This window comes from Cavia porcellus, unplaced genomic scaffold, assembly GCF_034190915.1.
Source record: "Cavia porcellus strain 051 isolate PalLab524CR breed Dunkin Hartley unplaced genomic scaffold, mCavPor4.1 scaffold_12, whole genome shotgun sequence".
Taxonomy (NCBI): Eukaryota; Metazoa; Chordata; class Mammalia; order Rodentia; family Caviidae; genus Cavia; species Cavia porcellus.
In genome coordinates this window covers 62,074,092-62,095,358 of record NW_026947495.1, presented here as the reverse complement: position 1 = coordinate 62,095,358, position 21,267 = coordinate 62,074,092, and the positions used below count along the sequence as shown (strand labels likewise).

General features: G+C 43.3%; 1 protein-coding gene across 3 annotated transcripts in view; it reads left to right on the top strand.

Annotated features, from left to right (window-relative positions):
• Wipf1 (WAS/WASL interacting protein family member 1) overlaps positions 1-21,267 on the top strand; it is a 110,710-nt gene that overhangs the window by 54,348 nt on the left and 35,095 nt on the right. Inside the window, exon 1 of one of the 3 annotated variants that reach the window (XM_063259328.1) lies at positions 20,292-20,510. The exons of the other annotated variants lie outside the window; for them this stretch is intronic. The gene's annotated coding sequence lies outside the window, so the exon portion shown is untranslated. Of the gene's footprint in view, positions 1-20,291; positions 20,511-21,267 lie in introns of those variants that run through there. 3 annotated transcript variants of the gene reach the window in all.

Here is a 21,267-nt window from a genome sequence, read left to right as displayed (position 1 = left end):
ATTATTGAAAACAAGAATGCAGCTCAGGGACTTAAAAGGCCTGAGTTTGCTTTCAATCCCAGGAGGCAGATTCTGTCTTCTCTGCTCTGTGCCTACTGATTTGCTGGCTCATCTGCTCCACGTAGCCTCTGCTTTCTCCAGTGTCCCTGTCCGTGGTTCCCGGCTCAGCCTTCAGAGCCAAGGAGAGACAGAGTGGCCAGGCGGGTTCCTTTGTTCTTGTTGGCACAGGCACCGCCAGGCCGTCCAGCGTACTACAGGAGCTCCAGCTCGATTGCAGGTCCTTGGGAGCCTGGCTGCTCACTGCAGGTGGCCGTGGCTGGAGGGGGCCTCTTTGTTGTTGCTTTCATAAGAAACAGGTAGGCACAAAGGAAGCTCTTGGAAATATGGAATTTAAAATGTTCTGAGAAAAGGACTTGTAGCTTATAAGAGACAGGTTGAAAGGACTTAACCCTGCAGAAGAGACAAGATGACCTTTGGTGCTGCTTCCCACCCCCGGCATACTGATTCATTTTTTAGTTGTTTCTGCTTTTGCAGTGCAGGGGGTTGAACCCAGGGCTCTGCCTGTGCTAGGCAAGCAATTCATTTTCTAAGACTCACTTGTTGTTATGAAAATGCACAAAGGAAATTATGTGACTCAGGCCTGTGGAAATGAAAGCAAACCTCAGCGACCTCTGCTGAACCCCTGCATCTCCAGGCTGTGCCCTTTCCACCGCACTGCAGGTCACCTTGTTGCCTGTCTCACTCTGCCGCCTTTGTTCAGTACCTGCTGGGCACAGGCTGGCTGAGAACACACAATATAGAGTGCATGTCACACAGACGCCGTGGGCCTTGAGTGCTGTCCTGAAGCTGAGCAGGGCCTGCAGGAATGCTCTAGTGGAGGGCATTAGCACCACAGCTGTGAATTCCCATACACTACGCCTCCTGCTTCCCCGCTGCTTCCCAGGACCCCAGCTTCCCACCACTCCTTATCAGGGCGATCGAACAACGGTTGGCTCCCAGGAAGTCAGCCTATTCCCACTTTAGAACACACTAGCCCTTGAGCTGTGTCTGAAGCTCCACTTCCCTAGGTGCCTGTGGCTCAGTCTGCAGAGACAATGAGGAATGGACAGGTGGACATTAGGAGGGCTGTGCTCGAAGGCTTTGAAGCCCCTTCTTCCTTCTAGATCATCTTTTCCAGATGCCTCTGAGTTGGTATTTCTCCTGGCCGGAGAACAGCACTGGAAACATTGACCACGAAGCATTCTATCCCTTATTACTCAGTGTGTTTTTTCCAAGCAGCCCAAAAGGTTATGTTGGGTTTTAGAGCTGTGGAGGATCACTGGAGGTGTACCAATTAAAAAGACACTTAAACTGCAGGCAAGAGCTGCGGGGCTTGGAGTGGCCCGTGACTCCACCCTGAGGCAGGCCACAGAGGTGAGGCAGAATCTCTGCTTCCTGTGACCAGCATGAATATTATAAACCCTTGAAGCAGAGGAAAAATCCTTTGATATCTAACCCTAACCCTAACTCTAACCTGGTCCCTAATGTGTTTTGTTTTTTGGTATTGGGGATCAATCTCACAACTCATGCTTACCAGGCAGATGCTTAAGCTGCTGAGCTAAATCCCTGGCCCTGGTCCCTAAATATTGAAGGGCAGTGACATAAGTTTTAGATATTAAAGGTTAATAACTTATTTTCATCTAAAAATAACTAAATAATTTAAAAATAGGTCATCCGCTCTGAGATGAATTCAAGGCATTTGTCTTGAATGATCAGAAGCAAGGAACTCTTTCAGTATCCTTAACCCTACTAGAAATGAACACCTTAAATTAGCAACACAAAATCAGAATAAAAAAATAAATAAAGACTTAATGACAGAGATCATCCCAAACCTGGCCTGCTGGTTCACTCTGATGATCTCAGCCAAAGGCAGAGGTAAGACCATCACAAGTTCAAGGCCATACTAGACAATTTACCAAGACCCTGTCTCAAAAATACAAAGGGCTGGGAATGTAGGTTGGTAGTAGAGCACCCTTGAGTTAGATACTCAGTAACACACACAAACACACATGCACACACATAGGCACGTGCATCCCCAAGATCTCAAGTCATTTGAGGCCAGGCATGATACACGCCTGTAATCCCAGTACCTGAAAGGTTGAAGCAGGAGAATCATCATAAGTCCTAGGCCAGTGTGAACTGTATAGTGAGACCCTGTCTCAAACAAAAAACAACAAAATAAAAAAATGGCTCTTTTGGAGCCAGTTTCTGTTCTTTCAGAAAGTAGCAGCTTTTAGAGAAAAATGATTTTCCAAAACCAACTAAAACATGATCTTTATCCCTGAGGCATTCACATAATTTAAAGAATATTTTTAAATAATTTAAAGAGCAAAATGAAAGAAAGATGTTAGGAAATAGAGAGATAGACTTCATGGAGATGGACAGGGGATCCTGGGAAGGGTAGATGAGAGGGTGGTGAAAAGGATCACGATGTGAGATATATGTATCTATTGATTCCCCACAATGAATATATTCATTATATATCATGAACATATACATAGAATAAAATTTCAATAAATAAATATTAAATGGGAAAACAAAGAACAAAAACTGAAAATTCATTATTGGTCACTTTAAAGTTGTAGATGTGTTTCAGCCCAAACTTAATGAAAGAAATGAGTATTTTAGGAGTCCCCCTCCTTCTTAGCCGTGTAAGGACAATGCTGTGGAAGGAAAACCATGGAAGGGTCTCAGCAGGAAAAACCTTGCTTTTGAGGCTCAGCATCTAGCTTCAGGAGGGAGCATCAAACTTGTCTGTCTGTTGTGGAGAGAAGGTGATTGAGGGAGAGGTGATCGAGGGCCGCCTGTCTCACGGGGAAAGGCATAAACCTTCACAGGTGTATGTGATTCTGTTTTCTGAAACCACGTTGGCTGGCTGTATCTCCTCTCACTCCTGACCTCAGGATGCATAACCCTGCCCCTTCGTCCCTTCTGGCACAGAACAAAATCACTGGATAAATGCTGACCTTCACTTTCCCTGCATGTGTGTAGCCATGGACAAGGTAAACTGGTCTCTTGGGTTTATTTTGAGTCGAAATCAGCTGAGCTGTTTGTTTCCTGAGCTATACACTGATGCATTTTAAACTATCTTTGTGTTTGAGGGCTTTTTTTCATGGCATCAGCACACCACTTCCTCCCAGTCAGGACTCCGCAACTGCTTTGCAGAGGACGGTTCACCTGCCAACCAGACAAAGCGATGATTGAGGGAAGGCAGCACAACTGTACTGTGCGTGTCATGTTTGGGGCTGAGTTAATGAGATGATTTCTCATCCACTTCTTCTTGCAAATAAAGTTTCCTGCCTTCCTGGAGCTCACCAGTAGAAGGCTGTTGTTGTTAATATCCAGCCCTGTTTGACACTCAAAGATTACGCTAAAATGATATCCTTGGTTGATCTTTTCTGTGTCTGAGAATTCCATGGAATTCTAAACCTTTAAGTATTTTACAGGTAAGCTAAGGAAGATAGACCTAGAGATTTTTAATTATACAGACATTACATTTATAATGATTGTGATATTCTCAGGTTTGTACATTAAAACACTGACTTGAGCCCTATAATATTCCGATTTTATATTTTTAAAAATATAATTGCTTATTTTGTGTAGGAGATAGGAGGAGTGCCCCTAAGTAAAATCACCACTGAGTTGATCTAGTTCTTTCATGAACTTTATTTTTGTAAAACTCCAAATTCTAGCAAAGTGATGAGTTATTCACTTTTTCTTTTATATTGATTTGGAGAATTTTGTATAAAGTCACATTATACTTTTTGAATGCTTTTAAAGCTGCATTTTAAAAGATTGATTCTGATCATAATCACACAGATGGTCATCTTTAATGGATCCAGAATAGAATATTTGTTACTATTATTCTGTATTGATTGAGAATTCTAGATTGCTGCTTATGCTAACAGTTAGCTTCTGAGATATTTTCATCTGTGTATCTCTGAACATTTCTAAAGAGCTGTCATCTATTGTTTCCAAGATATTGGAGCAAAAGAAGCAATAGAAGAAAACCCTCCCAACCTTGTGTCGTCAGAGTTAAGAAGTACAGTAGGGGGTGACTGTGAGGAGTATTGGAAATGTGCCCCACAAGGTGCTTTGCATTTGGAAGGAGTAAACTGGGATTAATAGAAAGTTCTGTATACAGAAGTCTTTGTCCTTTGGAAAATAAAATTTCACCTTGATCTTCATACTGGTTTTCCATGAATATGCTGCCAACAAGAACTGGATATGCCGAGTGTTTTCTGTGTGGCGTTCCATTTTGCCGCAGCTTTGTCCGGCTCTTGGCACTGACACGTTTCACGTCAGAGTGCCATCATTTTGTGGTGGCTGAACTTGGGCATAACGATAGGAATTGTGGTTTGTTTTCTCACTTGCTCAGAGAAACCAGATCTTGCCTCAAGGCCTGTTTTCTCTCAGTTCATTATGCGCCACCTCTGGAAACATCACAAAGTATTACTGTTCTCTTTGTCTACCCCTCGGCCACTAGCATAAAGCGGCCTTGAAATAGGCGCTGTGTTCCATTCCCCAGTGGAGGAGCTACCCCTGAGGGCCTCCTTGCTTAGAGGACTCAAGAGAGGTCCTGTTCTTTACATGAAGGATTTGGGGACAAGTGGCTCCTCGATCCTGTCCTGGAACTTTGCCTTAACCTTATGGGCAGCAGCCTGCTCTAGGTGGCATGAAAACAAGCCAGTGACCATATCAATTTACTAATCTCTCGTTCATCCTAACGTTCAGGAGAAATTGTGTTTTTATGAAGTTTGTAAAGTATTTTTTTTTCTGAAAGTGTGTTCAAGTCTAGTGATTTTGGGAATCACAGAAGTGCACAGCCCTCTGTGAGATGGGATGATGGCAGTCAGGCTGGTCGGCACCAGCTCAAAATAGAACCAAGCACACTGCAGAATCAGCTATAGGTAAAGATATAAATGGACACTGAAATACAGTGCTTGACATTTTTCACATGTCAAATATAGCAAATTCTTCATGCTTACATTGGGCCAAATTATCCTTTCATAAACAAAAGAGCCTTTTACCTGCTGAATCCTCTTCTTTGTCTTCATTCAGTCTTTTCCTCCCTCCCAAGCCTGCTTGCTTCCTCCTTTACCAAGTAGCACTAATGGAGAAGTTAGATTCAATAACAGCAGTGGTAGCTAACGTTGTATAGTGTGTGCTAAGCATTCCACCTGAAGTATCTGCCTAATTTACATATACTGAACATCTTCCTACTCTAGGAGAAAACTACAGAAAGCAAGAAGCTCCCTGTCTCAGGTCTTAACCTGGGATGAGCCAGGTGGAAAGGAGACCAGAGCGGTCATTCCAGCCCAAGTCCTCCATCAATTGTTGTATAGATCACTAGAGTTGCTTTGAATGACTACTGTTCATAAAGAGGTTTTAGTTGCTAAATTTTTGATCATTTAAACAGTAAATCTAAATTAGATTTTATTTTTTCCAAGATAGCTCCATAATAGTTAAGACCATGAAGATAAAGGAACTTTGGATATGCATTAGGTCAGCCTAAATTACTCCTCAGTTCCTGGGAACTTGGTCTTGTGAAGGGCAGGAGAAGGTGACTCAGTCATTGTTTTGTCTGCACGTGTGACATAAAGCCAGATATCCTTGCTTTTGTCTTTGAGATAGGAAGAGCACTGGTGAGTGGACCCTTCCTCCCAGCGTGGAAACAATTCTCATACACTGCACACAATTAACAATAGCTGCAAAACAAAGGCAGTCTTTGCTTTGCAGCTTTACTGTCCTACTCACAGAAGTGGTCCCTGCTGTCTACCCACTGCGCCAGCGCTTACACAGTTTTGTTTTTAGAAACTAGGGTGTGGACCTGAAGTGTAGCTGTGAGACTCTTACAGTGCTTGCCTAGCATGTATGAGGCCCTTGTTTCAATCCTCAGCAACCCAGGAAAATGCATGGAGCTTTTAGGTCTTTGTCCAAATGGGAGGAAATAAGGAAAAGATTCAAACCTTTTGACTTTTTTTAGGGGGGGGAGGGAGTTACCGGGAAACCTTGTGATTTGTAAAACTCCAGATAACACACCATTAATAAAGAAAGAATAGTAAAATGGTAGAGAAAACAGTAAATATATAAAACAGTGTAAACCTTCCTAATAAAAAATGAAAATTACAACAGCCCATATGAACAATTTTTAATCTATCAAATTGGGAAAGATTTTGAAAATGATAATCATGTATTGAAAAGCTTTGACATAGGCACTGGAGGAAGTATGCTAGCTAACACCTCATTTTATTTGAGAAAAGAGAATTATGATCTGGAGATAAAAGTATTTTGGGGATAGGAGCACCTTTGGGTACTGGATGGGATCAAGGGAAAGCGTAAGCTGGCTGGGGGTTAGGGACACTTTTTACATCACCTCTAAGGTTTTTCCTTGGAGGCCTGGGAACTAAAGTTTCATTTTATTTAGTCACCTTATAAATTAAAGACTTTTTGTGTATTGGCCTACCTAGTAGCATACCGTCGTGAGTGTCTATAACAAGTATGAGAATCATTGAAATGAAGATTAACTCATGCATACAGTTCTCAAATAGAAATAACCAACCCCACAAAGGGCTCCGGAGGATCATACATTTACATCAGTGGACCCAATTTAGCCCGTCTAGTGGTGATCTTGACAAGTGGCTCAGTAGAAGAGGATCTGAGCTGGGCCAAAATGAACACCTGTGCTGCACAGCCAAGGGCTTGCATGTATTTAACATCCATCACATCACTAACTCAGATGAATGGAAGCTCCTTGAGGGCGGAAAGTTTTATTTCATCACTGTAATGTCCCCAGCACCTAACAGGGAGGTGCTTTCCATTTGTTGAACAACTGCAACTGCTATGCATAGAGCCCTAGCAACACTGCTTACAATTAACAGTGCAGTTAGAGACACAGAGGTGGACAAGCAGATAAAAATGATCATAAAACACATAGTACATCTACTTCTAGAAAGTAACCTAGCCTTGTGTGGTGTTCTTTCTGTCCAGAGAAGAAGACTGAATAGGGCCAGGTCAAGGGGAAAAGGCGGAGTTGGCAGGAAACTCAAGGTTGGAGAAGGAGGAAGCTGTCAGACAGAAGCCATGGTTGGGGACTGGACAAAGTGTGGTTATGTCATGTTATTCTGACATGATGGCCACCGCCATGGTGTCCAGATAGCTACCTGTGTACTTTGCCAGGACACAGTTTCCACTTCCAAGTCAAGAGTGGGTCCCCAGTTGAGTTTTAGTTGTTGTTTCATTTTAATTTGATTCTTTATTTGGTTGTAGGGGAGAAGAGGTGGAAAGAAAGCATTTTGATTTTTTTTTTGAAACTTTCCATTTGTCTTCCTGAAGGTATCCTACAAAACATAAACCATATGTGATTTTTACATCTCAACTCGTGGTGATTTGTCATCCTTAAGCTAGTCAATATTTAAATGTAGTCATGGAGCTGCTTTTTACATAAGCCACCAGCTGATCGTTCTTTTGGGATGGATGTGAAATAGGCAGAATGGTCCAAAATTTTTGGATTAAGCAGCTTCTATGTGGCAAGAGAAGGAGCCATTCAGTGAGCGCTGAGAAGACACAAAAGAAAAGAAACCCCACATGAATGGCAGAGACGACCACCTTGTGATTATGCCTCTTCTGACCTCAACATAGGTGTTTGGAAGTAGGCAGCTTTTTTCAGTGTCTTTCGTATGTCCTGATATGATATTGACACCATGAGAAACAACCTGGAAGTGTTTTTCCAACAGTCTGTTTTCCCAGTCAGTCACTTGGATAATCCAGAGCTGCCACATGGGAGGGGAAAGTTCTTGGAGGGGATCTGGGGTCATTCGGGTACAACAAATTCTGTGTTGGCCAAGCCACTAAGAAAAGCAGAGCTGCTAAGAACAGGAGAAAGAAGCACATAGACCTCTCTGACGCTTCTGGGAACCAAATGCAAAATCCCTCCCGGGATCAGCGGTGAGCGAGCTGGTGGTCCCTGGCTCTGTCCACATCCCAGGGTGGGGAAACACAGTCACCGAAGAAAACTGAGGGATGTGCCAGCCTCCCAGATCCATCAAAAGCAGTGGCTTCAGCCTTGTCTGACCCCATGCCCACTTTTAATAACAGTATTTCTGATGCCTCCTTCACAATCCTTAAAAAACTTAAGTGAAATAGTATGACCTGACATACAATTTCCAAAAAATACCAATTTTTTTTAGAAAACGACTTCAATTATAAGTCATCAGGTACATCTCAGTAGAAAACAAAACCAAGTTAAAGGGCAAGTGTTGGCATCTACCCATAGACTCACAATGCAGATTACCTCTATAGACTTAAAAAATACCACAGTGGGCTAGGTTCTTAGACACATGATTTTCCAGAATGCATGAACAACTGTAAGTAAAAATCATGTTAATCTTTAAAAAAATAATCAGGGATTCTCCAAAGAATACTGATATTTATTTAGGAATAGCAAAGCACTACAATGGAAATACATGTGCCATGTAAACCAGTCTCCAAAGGGACTGGGGTAGGGGGAAGTCTTTAAAGACAGAAAAGAGGATTTACATGTTTTCAAGCAGTAATTCTTGGCCACCGTGATTAATAGCAAGAGTGGTGTTAGTCAAGGTTGAACAAACAGTTGCCGGGTAGATGTCCTCTGAGAAGTACTTCTGGTCTATGGTGGGCTATGGTGGGCTGGAGGTGAGCTTGTGGTCCTGGTAGAGGTTGTGTGATCGTTGCTATTAGGCAGTCATGCATAATAGGAGTGGTTATTTACTCTCTGTTTTTGGTTAGGGTTTACACATCTACTTCATTTTGATTCTGATAGCTTTCCCATTTTGTTCACAATCTGAAAAAAATGAATATTCCATTGGATAAGACATATATGTTGCTGGAAAAATCCAGGGAATAGTACAACAGTGCGACACAGATGTTCTCAGACTTAAGATGAGTCCACTTATGAATTTTTGCCTTTATGATGGTGTGAAAGTGAAGTGCGCTCCGTAGAAACTGCACTTAAACTGTGGCCCGTTGACTGGGCCTGGGCCTGGGCCTGGGCCTGGGCCCGGTGCTTTCTCACAGTGCTGGGCAGCAGCAGCGACCACAGTTCCGTCAGCCCACAGCATGAAGGGGAGCAACTCACGCTCGACAGCGCATTGAGCAGCCAAGCTAGGATGCTTGGCTGATAGGTTAGAATGCATCCCCCACTGTTTTTCATTTTTAATTAAATGTTTTCTAACTGACATAAAAACATTACAATTATATATATTAATGGAGTGAATTTTTATATATCTAGGCTTTTTGTAATGTTTAAATCATGTTAAGGTATCACGCTCTTCAAATATTTATCATTTCTTTATGGTGAGAACATTCAAACCCCTTACTTTAGCTTACTTACTTAAATTTTTGTAGTTAAATTACTTACTTAAATTTTTGTAGTTAAATTACTTAAGACAGTGCTTTTGAGAGATATAGTACATAATTATTGTTCACTGTTACACAGTGTGAAACAGCACACCAGAATGATATCTTACTCGCTCTTCCTCTCTCTCTCTCTCTCTCTCTCTCTCTCTCTCTCTCTCTCTCTGGCTTTTTTTTTTTTTTTTTTTTTTTTTTGAGACACAGTCTTGCTATGTAGTTCAGGCTGGCCTTAAACTCTGTGTTGTAGCCCAGGTTGGCCTTGACTTCCTAGGGATCTTCCTGCCTCAGCCTCCCAATTGCTGGAATTATGTGTACCATCACACCCAGTTTCAGAATTTACTCTTACCTAACTGTAACTTGGCTCTACCTTACGTTTTCACCTTACACCAAGTTCAGTCGGAGGAACCCCATTGTAAGCAAGGAACACTTGGAATTATACTTAGTTTATATGTACATTGGAGTCAAGATCTAAGCTTAGAGAACTATAAACTATTTTTTCACAGTCACCAATGTTCACCAGGATCTTTGAAGGTCATGTGGGACAGTACTGCATGAGACAGTCCGATGTGGTACATGCAAATAGTCTCAATCCCAGGAAAGCCCCCACTCAGTAATACTCACAGATGCCCTCATTTCCTGTCCACTAGCAGACCCGTTGGTTCTACCCCTCCTGGGTGATGTCACCACCAGGCCTGGGTGTCAGGAGCCGCGGAGGGCACCTTGGGTCACTGAGCCCCTCCTACAGAGCAGTAGCTGTCCTTGTTTCCTGAGAGCCTGCAGAGACTCGATGTCCTTGTGGTCTCTCTTCCAGCAGGAGACACAGAGTAACCACTGGGTTATAGAGAAATCTGAGGAAATGGACAGACCTTGCCCTCACTGAGAAAAGGCTCTTCTTGGCCTTCAAGCCTAATGACAGACCCCTAGATGGCACGCGCTGTGTTCTGTATGCTGGTGGCTTCTCCCAGTGCCTGTGCACAAGAGTGTACCTGGCAGGATGTGGAAGGGACTTTCCACTAGTGTGCCCCTCGGCTTGTAGGAAACCACTCTCTATATTTCATGTGGGTTTTCCCCTGGGGACTGTTTGGATTGGATATTGGTGACCAACTGGAAAATTTTTGTAGTTAAATTACTTAAGACAATGCTTTCAAAGAAAACCCTAATGATCCTTCCACATGTGAAGTGCATTTTTGCACAAATAAATAAGGGTAGTGATAGTTCAATTTCAGAAATCTTTTGTTTTGTTTTCCAAATGGCCACATTTTCAGTGTGGAGAAACAAGGATCCTGGCTAAGTCTCCCACACCTGGAGTAATGGGTATGAAGTGCACCACAGACATAAAAGAAGATTTGTCACATGTGAGTGTCTTAGTCACTTTCCCATTGCTGGGGCACAATAACCTGACACCCAAAACCTAAAGAGGAGAGCTTTATTTTTGGCTTAAGGTTTGAGTCCGTATCAGCTGGCTCTGAGGGAGAAACAGATGGCAGAAGGAAAGGTGCTCAATCCACAGCACCCAGGAAGCAGGTCACCCCCAGGACCTGCTCCACCAGGCCCGCCTCATAGAGCACATTCAGCTCTGAACGCAAAAGCAGGTTGACCCACAGATCAATACAGCGCCCCGTGATTCAGTCACCTTCCAAACACGTGAGACTTTGTTGTTTAGGCCCAAGTGACAACAATAAGCATGTGTACCCATCATGGAAATGTTCTTTCTTGATAATTCTGGGGCTTCTTTTTCCCAGTCTAGGTTGGTTCCCTTTTTCTTGTTCCAAGCTAGTCACCTCACCAGTCACCTGACCACTGGCCGACTTCATGAGAGACCGTGTTCAGTCCCGCACAAGCCAATGGCTTGTCTCCCTACTTGAGAAAGACAGTTTTCACATATGTTGGCAGGTCCCCACAGTGTATCATTTTTTTATTGTTGTTGTTGCTTTTGTTTGTTTGTTTGTTTGTTTTTGGTAGTGCTGAGGATTGAACTCAGGGCCTTTATAAAACTGAGTTACATCCCAGCCTCTATTTTTCAGTTTGAGACAGCATCTGCTAAGTCACTTGGTTGCCTAGGCTGGGTTTAAACTTGCAATCTTCCTGCCTCAGCCTTCTAGAGTATTGGGCCTACAAGGATTCACTACCACACCTGGCTAAGAGCCAAAAGCTTTTAAAATTCAATGACCAGTCCTCTAAGCACTGAGGTATGCGGGATACTCTCCTGAGCAGTTAAGGAGACAGGAGCAAACAAGACAGAGTCCTGGCCATCATGCAACTGCCTCTCCAGGGGGAACAGATCAGGTATGGGTAAGATCTGACATGAACAGTGAGGGAGCAGGCTGTGTGGACAGCCAAGAGAGAGGGAACAGCAAGCTCAAGTGGAGTATGCAAGGTGGAGAGAGGCTGGAGAGGCCAGAAGAGCAGCCTAGTGGAGGGCAGGTACCAGAGGGTTCGCTCCTGCTGGGCTTCAGAGAGACTTTAGATTTCACTTGGTGTAAAGCTGTGGAGGCTTTTGAGTTTGTGAGTTTCTTCCGTGCTGCCAGTTTGAAGTTGTTATATACGACACACGATATCTCTTGGCTGAGGGTTTTGTATGTAGGTACTGGGAGTGTTAGCAGTGAGACTCAGGAAGGAGAAGCCAAAGTAGGCCATTAGCCTTGCTGGCCACAAACCCAAGAATACCTGCTCGATGCCCTGGAGTAGGCTCTAAGCGAGAGAAAGTCTCCTTAAGATTTTGGAGCTACCACCCTGCAGTGGCTGAGCCTGAGAGTGATCCAGGACTGCCAGTGACTGAGCATCTGTGAAGTATTATCCAGGCCTCATGCTAGGGACAGATTCTAGTGAGATGGTCCCTTTCCCACCAGTCCCACCAGTCCAGCTAGATTTGTGCCAGCCAGTATGATAGCAGCTCCGGGACACTTGAAATGCTGTCAGTAGTAAGATTTGCATTGTTTCTGAAGATTGTGTGTGGAAAAAAATTTGAAACACCTAGTAACTCTTTAGGACAAGTTTCAGTGATGCTCCTTTTTTAAAAAACCTTGTTAAATAAAATATATCATTACACTTTTCACCTGTTTCTTTTTGCTGTTTGTAGTTTGGCCACTAGAACATATAGAATACTTGTGTGGCTGGAATTGCGTTTCTTATTTCGACTGGACAGTCCTAATCCAGAAAGATGGTTGCTTTCTCTGGCTTCCTGGTTGGCTAGGTGCTGCTGCTTTGGTCACTGTTAATGAGTCTCAGATGTTGGGAAGTCTCTTCTTTGGGAAGAAGCACTGTGTTCTGGACCATAGAAGGAGACCTCAGTTCTGTCTCATCTCACCACAGGCATAGAGATTGTTTAGAAAAGTATATACTTCTAACTTCGAATTCCCCACTCTTAGCAGGTTTATACTCAAGTGAGCAAACCTCTCCAACAGCCTCTAGTAGATGGAAAAGGGAAAGAGTCACAAGTCTTTTTGTTTGTTTGTTTGTTTGTTAGCTTTGCATTGCGGAAACATTTCAAATCCATATGAAAAGCAGAACTATAATTCCAAACCTACAGGTACTCCTCACCCAGTTTTAAGTGATCATCTGGTGACCACATGGTTTCATGTGCATCATTCCTCTTTTCCAAGTTACTTTAAAGAAGACTCAGACATTGTACCACTGTATCAACAAGCATTTCAGTATAAATCTCTAAAAATTAAGTATTCTTTGTAAAATGCAACAGAACTGCAATGATATTCTCAAACTTAAAAATAAGCAATAATGCTGTAGTGTTAAATACCAATGAACAGTCAAATTTCCACTTTCTAGTTTATTGGGATTTAGGGGTCTGGTAGTAGCCATATGTTGCATTCAATTGATGCACTGCTTAAATCAGTCTCTCCTCAGCTCTTTTTGTGCTCTAGAAGTGACTGAGCTTCCTATCAGCCCCAGTTTATAATGGAGCTATACTGCAACCAGCCCCAGGCCCAGGCATCTTAGACCAAGTCTCAGGGCATCTCCTTGGTTCACCTACAGCCAGTACTGTAGCCAGGGAACCCCTAAGCTGGACACCTCTCATTGCTGGGGTTGCGTAGAGTTAGCAGAGCTGAGATGAGAAGATCAAAATAGAAGATCAGTGGATTCCCCAGACCTGAAGTTGTTCCTGCACTTCGGGAGGAATGGATGCTGGACAGTCCCAGAGCCACAGGTGTGCACTTCACTCACATGCCTTTGCATACTTTTATCTATTTATTTTTGATTAGTACATGCTTGCAGTACATCATGATTACATTCTTTGTAGGGAGTTGGGGCGTATGCATAACACATCTTTTTTTTCATCCCTAACTCCCCATCCCTCGCTGCTCTCTCCAACTCCTGGTGTCCCCTCCTGTGTGAGAAGCTCTAGTTCTGTTTTTTCTTCATTGTTTTTCCATTCCTCTTCCTCTCCTCGCTCTCCACTCCTTCCCTGTCACAGCCTATATGCTCATCAGCAGATGAATGGAAAAACAAAACGTGATATTTTTACATGATGAAGTAGCGCTCTGCCATAATGAATGATAAACTTGAGGCATTTGTAAGTAAACGGATGCACCCTGGGACAATAATAGTAAGTGAAATAAACCAGATACACAAGCTTAAATACTGCATGGTTTCCCTTATATGAGAAACCCAAAATATAAATATAAAGCAGAATAAAAGGTAGATAATATGAAGTAGGTAGATATTTACAGTTTCAAAAAGGCCTCCAGGTAATAAATTATCTTCACTACCCCACCTCCCATGCTGAGGCAGGAGGATCACAAATGTGAAGCCAGCCTGAGCAACCAACTTGTGAGACCTTGTCTCAAACTACAAATGAAAAAGGGGTGGGGATATAGCTGGAGTTCAGTCCCCAGTAACTCAAAAAGAAGAAGATGACAACGACAACTAATAAGATCCAAGTCTACTTCTAATGTCAACTCTTCAGCTAATATTTGATCATTTACATATAGCTCATGAGGTGGATCCCAGCGTTAACAGTGAAAGTATTTTTCATTCAGATGAGAATACCCCCCGACACCCCACTACCCCCCACCCCCCCCACCCTGCCAAAGTGGCATTAAGAGAGAATGTAACAGAAGCCTTCAGAGAATGGTGAGGGATCAGGTTTCTGTGTACCAGACCTGTTATCATTCTGTCCCAGCCTGTTGTTACCCTAGCAGTAAAAATTGGGGGTTCCCAACTCACAAGGTTATTTGGTTATTATTTGACCTCTACCCATCTTGGCTATAAGTCATAAGCTAAATAGGGTCTCTGTTAACAAAGCCATATTTCCCCCACTCAGAGTGCTTTAACGGTGTCCTCTTAGCAGGCTTGTGGTCTTAGACTGAAGGTTCAATAGGTGGCAGCATAACCACTAGGTCTGCTTCACTCAGGAAGAAAAGAATTACCGCCTTCTCGCTGAGGGGAACCAGAACTAGTGTTCGCCCAGCCTCGCTAGCCAGCTGCGCATTGTAGGGCTGCTTGTCACATTCAGCACTCACTTACAGTACCAGTCTTATATCACTTCAGACTCTGTATCACTCGTGATAAAAAGCTGATTGTGGCAACTTAAACAAAATAGAGAACTTATTTGCCTATATAAATACATAGTCTAGAATAATTCTACTAGCACTGAGTATAGGTTAGTTTAGAGCTCAACCAACAAGATCAATGCCTCATTTTTGTCCTACTTTGCCAGGGTGTTAGTCTTGGTTTCAAACTCAATGTGGTCAAAGGACACAGCAGTCGATCCAACCCCTTCATAATCATAGATCCTGTCCTGCAGGAAGAGCGCTTGCCTCTAACCACAAGTTTCCCTGGTTCTGAAGCCATCACAGGCCATTCTCCACACATCTAGGGCCAGTGAAGGCAAGGGTTCAGTTAGCCAGCCCTGCAGCATGTCTCCCCACCTTGTCTGCAGGAGGAGCCAGTGTGTGGGGGAGGGAAGAGACCCCACACAAAGCAAAACACAAGGACAAAGAGGATGAAATATACTGCACCTTTACCCCCAAGTAAGATTGTACCAGATTCTGTTGACAGGGCATGGAGTACTACAACATTTGATTTTAATTTCTCTATGTTGTTTAGATTATTTTCAAATAAGCAACTCTCAGTATAACTGTAATGATAATTATGTGGGACAAAGGATTATTTCCTTTGCATCTGTTCTTTTAAATCACACAGTTGCCCTCTTAAGTCCTTCATCTCTTTTCTCTCCCTCCCCTGCTTCCCTCCCTTCTTCCCTGCTTATTTTCTTCCCTCCTTCCCTCTCCTCTTCCTCTGGGGGTTCTGGGATGGATAGCACGGCTTCAGGCATGCTAGGCAAGTGCTATTCACTGAGCTATATTTCCAGCCCCTGTATTTTAACATTTGGAAAGTAGATTCCTGTTACAATAGATGCATACATTCAATCTGGTAGTGTTTCTTTTCTTCCCCACAAAGCTCTAAGGCTTTTATCCTTTTGTAGATGGTGTTTTACATTTGAGGGAATACAGGATTACAAACATCTTTGTATTATCAAGGCAAACAGCATTACATTGTAATAGGCTATCATGGAAACCCAGTCTGTCGAGCCAGAATTATTGAAGGAAAAAAAAGAATGCCGTCATATTTTGCACATGTGTCTCTCACACTGGCTTAGTAAGCAAATTTGGGTCATTGCAGAGGGGTTGTTGGCTGTGGGTTTTCACTGCTTTCCCAAGACAGATGAGGCCTACAGTGTTGAGTTCTAATCTGTCTGCCCTTGGTTTTTATTTCTGTAGATTAATATGAAAGAGTCATTACCTGGTTGGTGTAAGGGCCTATTGATTATTGTTTCATCTATTACAAGCTCAGACTGGTCTGTGTATTGGGTGGGGAAGATACAGTCATCTAGAATTTCTCAGGTCCAGCTTTGTGATTGTCATCTGTGGTTCTTAAGCTCTGCTTATCCAGGGCCTTTGACTACAGCGGCCACAATGACACAAATACTACCTTCTGCCTACTCCTTCCCTTCTGCCTCCTGTACATGTGGGGGTTGGGTGACATCACCCTGCTGACCCTAACACGAGGTCTCAGCAGTAACGGCACTGCACCATGGAGCGGGAGCCTGGATTCTGGCACCAGTGTGCTGCTGGCATTTGTGTGATGAGCGGGAAGGTTGCTGACTCCTGCTTTCGAGGCCCCATTTTCTCATCTGTAAATGATGGCTTTCATCTCTATGGTTTCTTTCAGCCCTAAAACTCTTTAGAAAGAACTGGTCTGCAGGAAAAGCTGACACTGACCTGGCAATACTTCTGTCCACTGTAAGGGCAGAAAGCACTGGTGCCTCCATCACCTGCGTGCGATCTCTGCAGAGGTGGCATCCTAGGCCACTGCGCTTAGCCAGGTAGCGGGAACTCTCTCCAGCCTGCCACGTAATCTCACGTCTCCATCTTTTCCTGCCTTGTTTCCCTTTTCTTTTTCTCCCCTCTCCTTCCTTTTTGATTGGTTTGTTTTAACTTTCTTAAATCCCCCCGCCCCTTGCCACTGTCTGGTGATAAAAGCCGCTCACACTGCATGACTTCACACACACTGTGGAGCCCACCTGGTTAGTGTGTCTTACCTACTGATCTTTCCTCTAGAAAATAGCCCTATAACAACTTTTCCCAAGAAGGTTTAAGTCTAATCTTGGCATTATTTCAGGAGGAACAGTCTTAAGCTCTTAAAGCTCAAATTTTTTAGAAGAATTTGTGTGAGATACTGATTTTCTTAATCATTCAGTAAACACTAGTTACTGAGCACCTGCCAGGTGTTAGACACTATATTATATGAGACGCTGAGTGTTATGGATTAAAAACTGGTGGTCAACTTAACTCCAGCTAAATTAAATCAGCATGATGCTGAGTGTGGATGGCACACCTGAGGAAAGTTGCCAGCATAAATAGAGATGTGGAGAAGAGCTAGGTGTTGTGGGTTCTCCTAAGTGTTGCTGTTTCGAGCTATTGGTTCTCCTGGAGGAGCTTGTCATGGTGGCTTCCCCAGTGCGAGTTTAGCCATTATCATCAGAGGAGCTCAGGACCTTGTTGCTGAAAGTGGCTGTGGTACACTTTGGGGGAGCTCTGGCCCTTACATCAAGCATCACTTCCTGGCTCCAGAGGGCTTCAAAGATATGTGCTATTTAATCTCTAGGACAAGCTTGTCACGCTGGCTTTCTGGCATGTACTTGACAGTTCTCATCATCAGAGGTGCTTGAGACCTCACTGAGGATGGCTGTGGTACTTTTCAGGGCAGCCCTGTTCCTTATTTTGAGCATGACCTCTTGGCTCCAGTGTAGAACCCTCAACCTACCAGTACAGCTCCTTCACCCCACTGACATAGACTCTCTAGCTTCCACCACCGACCTTTGGCCCTTTCCAGTGCAGATCCATAAAACAGACTGGTCTGAGTTCTTCTCATGGGCTCTAGACCTCATTTGGACTCCTGGGAGGCACTGTCTTGGGCTCTAGGTTGTCTTCTGGACTCATGCAGGACATTGCTATGGAATCTAGGATCTTGGCTGAACATTCTGAGTCTTTAGTGTTGTGAACAGATTTCCTGAACTTTCTTAACTCTGGGTAACCATCATAAAATACTATTATAAATTCTGTGTCCTGGTTGGAATTTTTCTCCTCACAACTCCTGACTGTAACACTGAGGTGATAGCAGGAGGCAAGGCAGACCTAGTCTTGCTTTTGTGGAGCTTGAACTCTGGTGGAGACATACAAATAAGAAAATGTTAAGTGGTAATGTATCAAGAGAAGAGAACAGAAGAGATGGGCCTTTCTTTTGCTGATGTTTAAAGAATGTGAAGGGACCAAGAGTGGAGTGTCCTAGGCAAGAGGACTTGCGAGATGCAAATGAGCTTGGTGCAGTTAAGGAACAGAAAAGGCTGGGAAGTAAAAAAAGCAAGAGGGACTCAGAGCGCCAGGGTGCAAGATCATGTGGGCTGTGGCCCCCCAGGCAGAGAACTGGGACTTTAGAGAAATGAGAAAACACTGGAGGGGGCTAAGCAGAGGGGAAGCATTGTCCAGTTCATGTCCTATTGCACACACTAGGTCCCGAATAAGTGTACCCAATGTCGAGTGCATTTACAAGTTCTCATGAAAGATGGATTAGACCAGTGGTGGCGCCACCTCCACCATGCGTGCAGCAGCTGCTGTTAGCATTGAAAGCTCTAAAAACTTTGCCTTCACTGGACTGGATGCAGACTTCTTACCACTGCTAGTTTGCATTCTGACAGCTCCTGCCTTCTAGATGACACTCTGGATTCTTACTGAGCTGTCACTAACAACATACTGAGTATCTGTGTGTGTGTGTGTGTGTGTGTGTGTGTGTGTGTGTGTGGTGCCTCAGTGAACTTCAAAAATAATTCTGTAAATACATAGAAAAATCATTATATGAACCACAGTTTTAGACCTGACTACACTTTAGATTTCCACCAGGAGAGTCACTCAGACATTTTGAATTGATCAAATTCTCTCTTGCCGCAAGAGTTTGCAAAGGACAAAGGACATGACAGCTACAGGGCTTTGCCTCCATCCAAATTCATATTGTATTTATTCTGTATTAATCGTCTTTGGGATTCTAAGCCCTGTTAGAAATGCAGTCCTTCAAGTGGCCCCAGGTACAGTGAGGGACTTGTACTGATACTGCTACTTCTACTGACGCTGCACACTCAGGGACTGCTCGAGCAATTCCATTCAGATCTCAGAGAATCTAGAGTCTGGAGGAACTTGAGACATCATCTACCCCAGCATTCCTGTCTAGGAGCTCTTCTGGTGTCTGTCCTAAGCACCGTGTCACAGCCCCCCCCCCACTGAATTTCATGGGCCCTCCCACCATCCCACCCACTGCACCCCACAAATTTCCTCAGCTGAAACTGTTTCCATGAATTTCCAACAGCATCCTGAGTTGAGAACACTGGTTCACCCAGTACAGGCGTTTGTAGGTAAAGGGAAGTGTGCTAACATCAAGTCTTCGGTACATCTTTGCTCTGAATCCAGCAGAATCAGGAACCAACCAGCACATTTTACAGTAAAGTTTTTGAAATATGCTTCTGTTTTTCATTCTCCCAGGATACACTTCTCAGAGTTACACTGTATACATTACAGTTAAAAGTCTAAAATCTTTTCACTTGTATCAAGAGAAAATTAGGAGCACTTTCAGACTGCTCTAGACTATACCTAAGTCAGAGTTCTGACGTGTATTATCCACATATAATCTGTTGCCACCTGTGTCTTAGAGACCCTTAAAAGGGAGAAGTCTGACTCCTCCTCCTGCCCTCATTTCTTGTATGTTTGTGTCAGGCATCTTCTGGGAGAGTTTTTAGTACCCTCTGAAGCTCGGGGGGCCTGGGGAGCTGTGCATCTGCAGCTGACCCGGGCTGGATTTCATTTGTCTTGACTGAGGCACCCCAACCACATTACACAACTCATTTGCCTTCCTACACCTGACCTGCTCTCTTCGTCTGCATTTGTAACTTTCTCCCCACACGCTTGAATGCTCTGTAAATGAGGAAGGATCACTTACAGTAATTATCAGTATACTTAAGAGCTTTTATTTCTTGAGTGACTCTTCTGCTTTATACTAAGTGGAATAGTCAGAATTGAGAGTGATGCTTTCACACTGAATTCTTTTGAAGGAATCTCAAGTCCCATGAACAATTATTTTTTTGTAGAGATTTCTAAAATAAAGTCAGGCTGTTAACTGGATGGAGGTGCTGAACTCCTCTTGTCTTGTCACCATACCAAATGGCTATATTATACTTTGTGGAAAACAGAAACATTTAATTTTTTAATTTAGGGTTTTTTTTTTTTGCTTGCTTCTTAAGTAAAACCAATCTAGTTTCTTTTTCTGAAGCAAAGGAGGAAGGAACAAACAACAAATTAATCAGACAGGAAGCGAACACCACAGAAGGACATCTGCCTCTGAGTCAGTATGTCACACTGAAGAAGAGGCCGGGGCCTGTCCAAAATGGCTGCCCAGGAACGCATGTCTTAGAAGAGGATGCTTTTGCAGGGATGATTTTCTCTCTTGGCTCAGCTCTTGCTTGCGCTCTGTCTGCCTGTATCCCTGATCATGCCTCCTTACAGTTCCTTCTAACGGTAAGAAAAGTTGTTTTCAAACTAAATGTATTTCCTTTATCAGAGAGAAGGAGGAACTAGAATGGCTGGTGACGGGCCACCGTATGTCAAGATAAAGTTGTTTAATGTTTTAGTTAGAAGACCATGTGACTTACTCCTGTTGTCCACTGTAATGATTATGAGTGATTCATAACTTGTATTTTGAGCTAAGATCTGAGCAACATTTTGGGTAGAATTGTTTTGGCCTTTGGACAAATTTGGTTCCATAGGAATTTCTTCCCCTACTTTCCCATTTAAGATGGGGGCTCCAATGAGGAAACATGTCCTGTTGGTATAAGGTGCGAGGTGTCTATGCAGCTACCTTGGACGCCTCAGTTTGGCCAACAACAGTAATATTTTAAAGTAGAAAGAGTCCTTGGCAGCTTCAAACCAAAGTAAAGTACCAAGCATTATACTTGGAACAAAACTGTTGTTGTCCTATTGCTGTAAATGTGTTAAATTCAACTCCTAAACTAAAGCATTTCTAAGAAGTCTGTTAGGAAGAAGACAGATGGTGTTTTAGAACAGTTCTGTTTCCACTGAAGCATTGTAGTACATTACTATTGTAAATCAAATTCTGTTTACATTTACTACGATTAAACTTTGGCATAAATACTATAATTTAAAATTTCAAGCCATGTACTCAGAAACTCACAGAGCAGGATTTTGAAAATGACTTTGTATTTTCAGAAATTCTTAGTCTGGGCATGGTGGTGTATGCCTGTAATCCCAGTGCGTG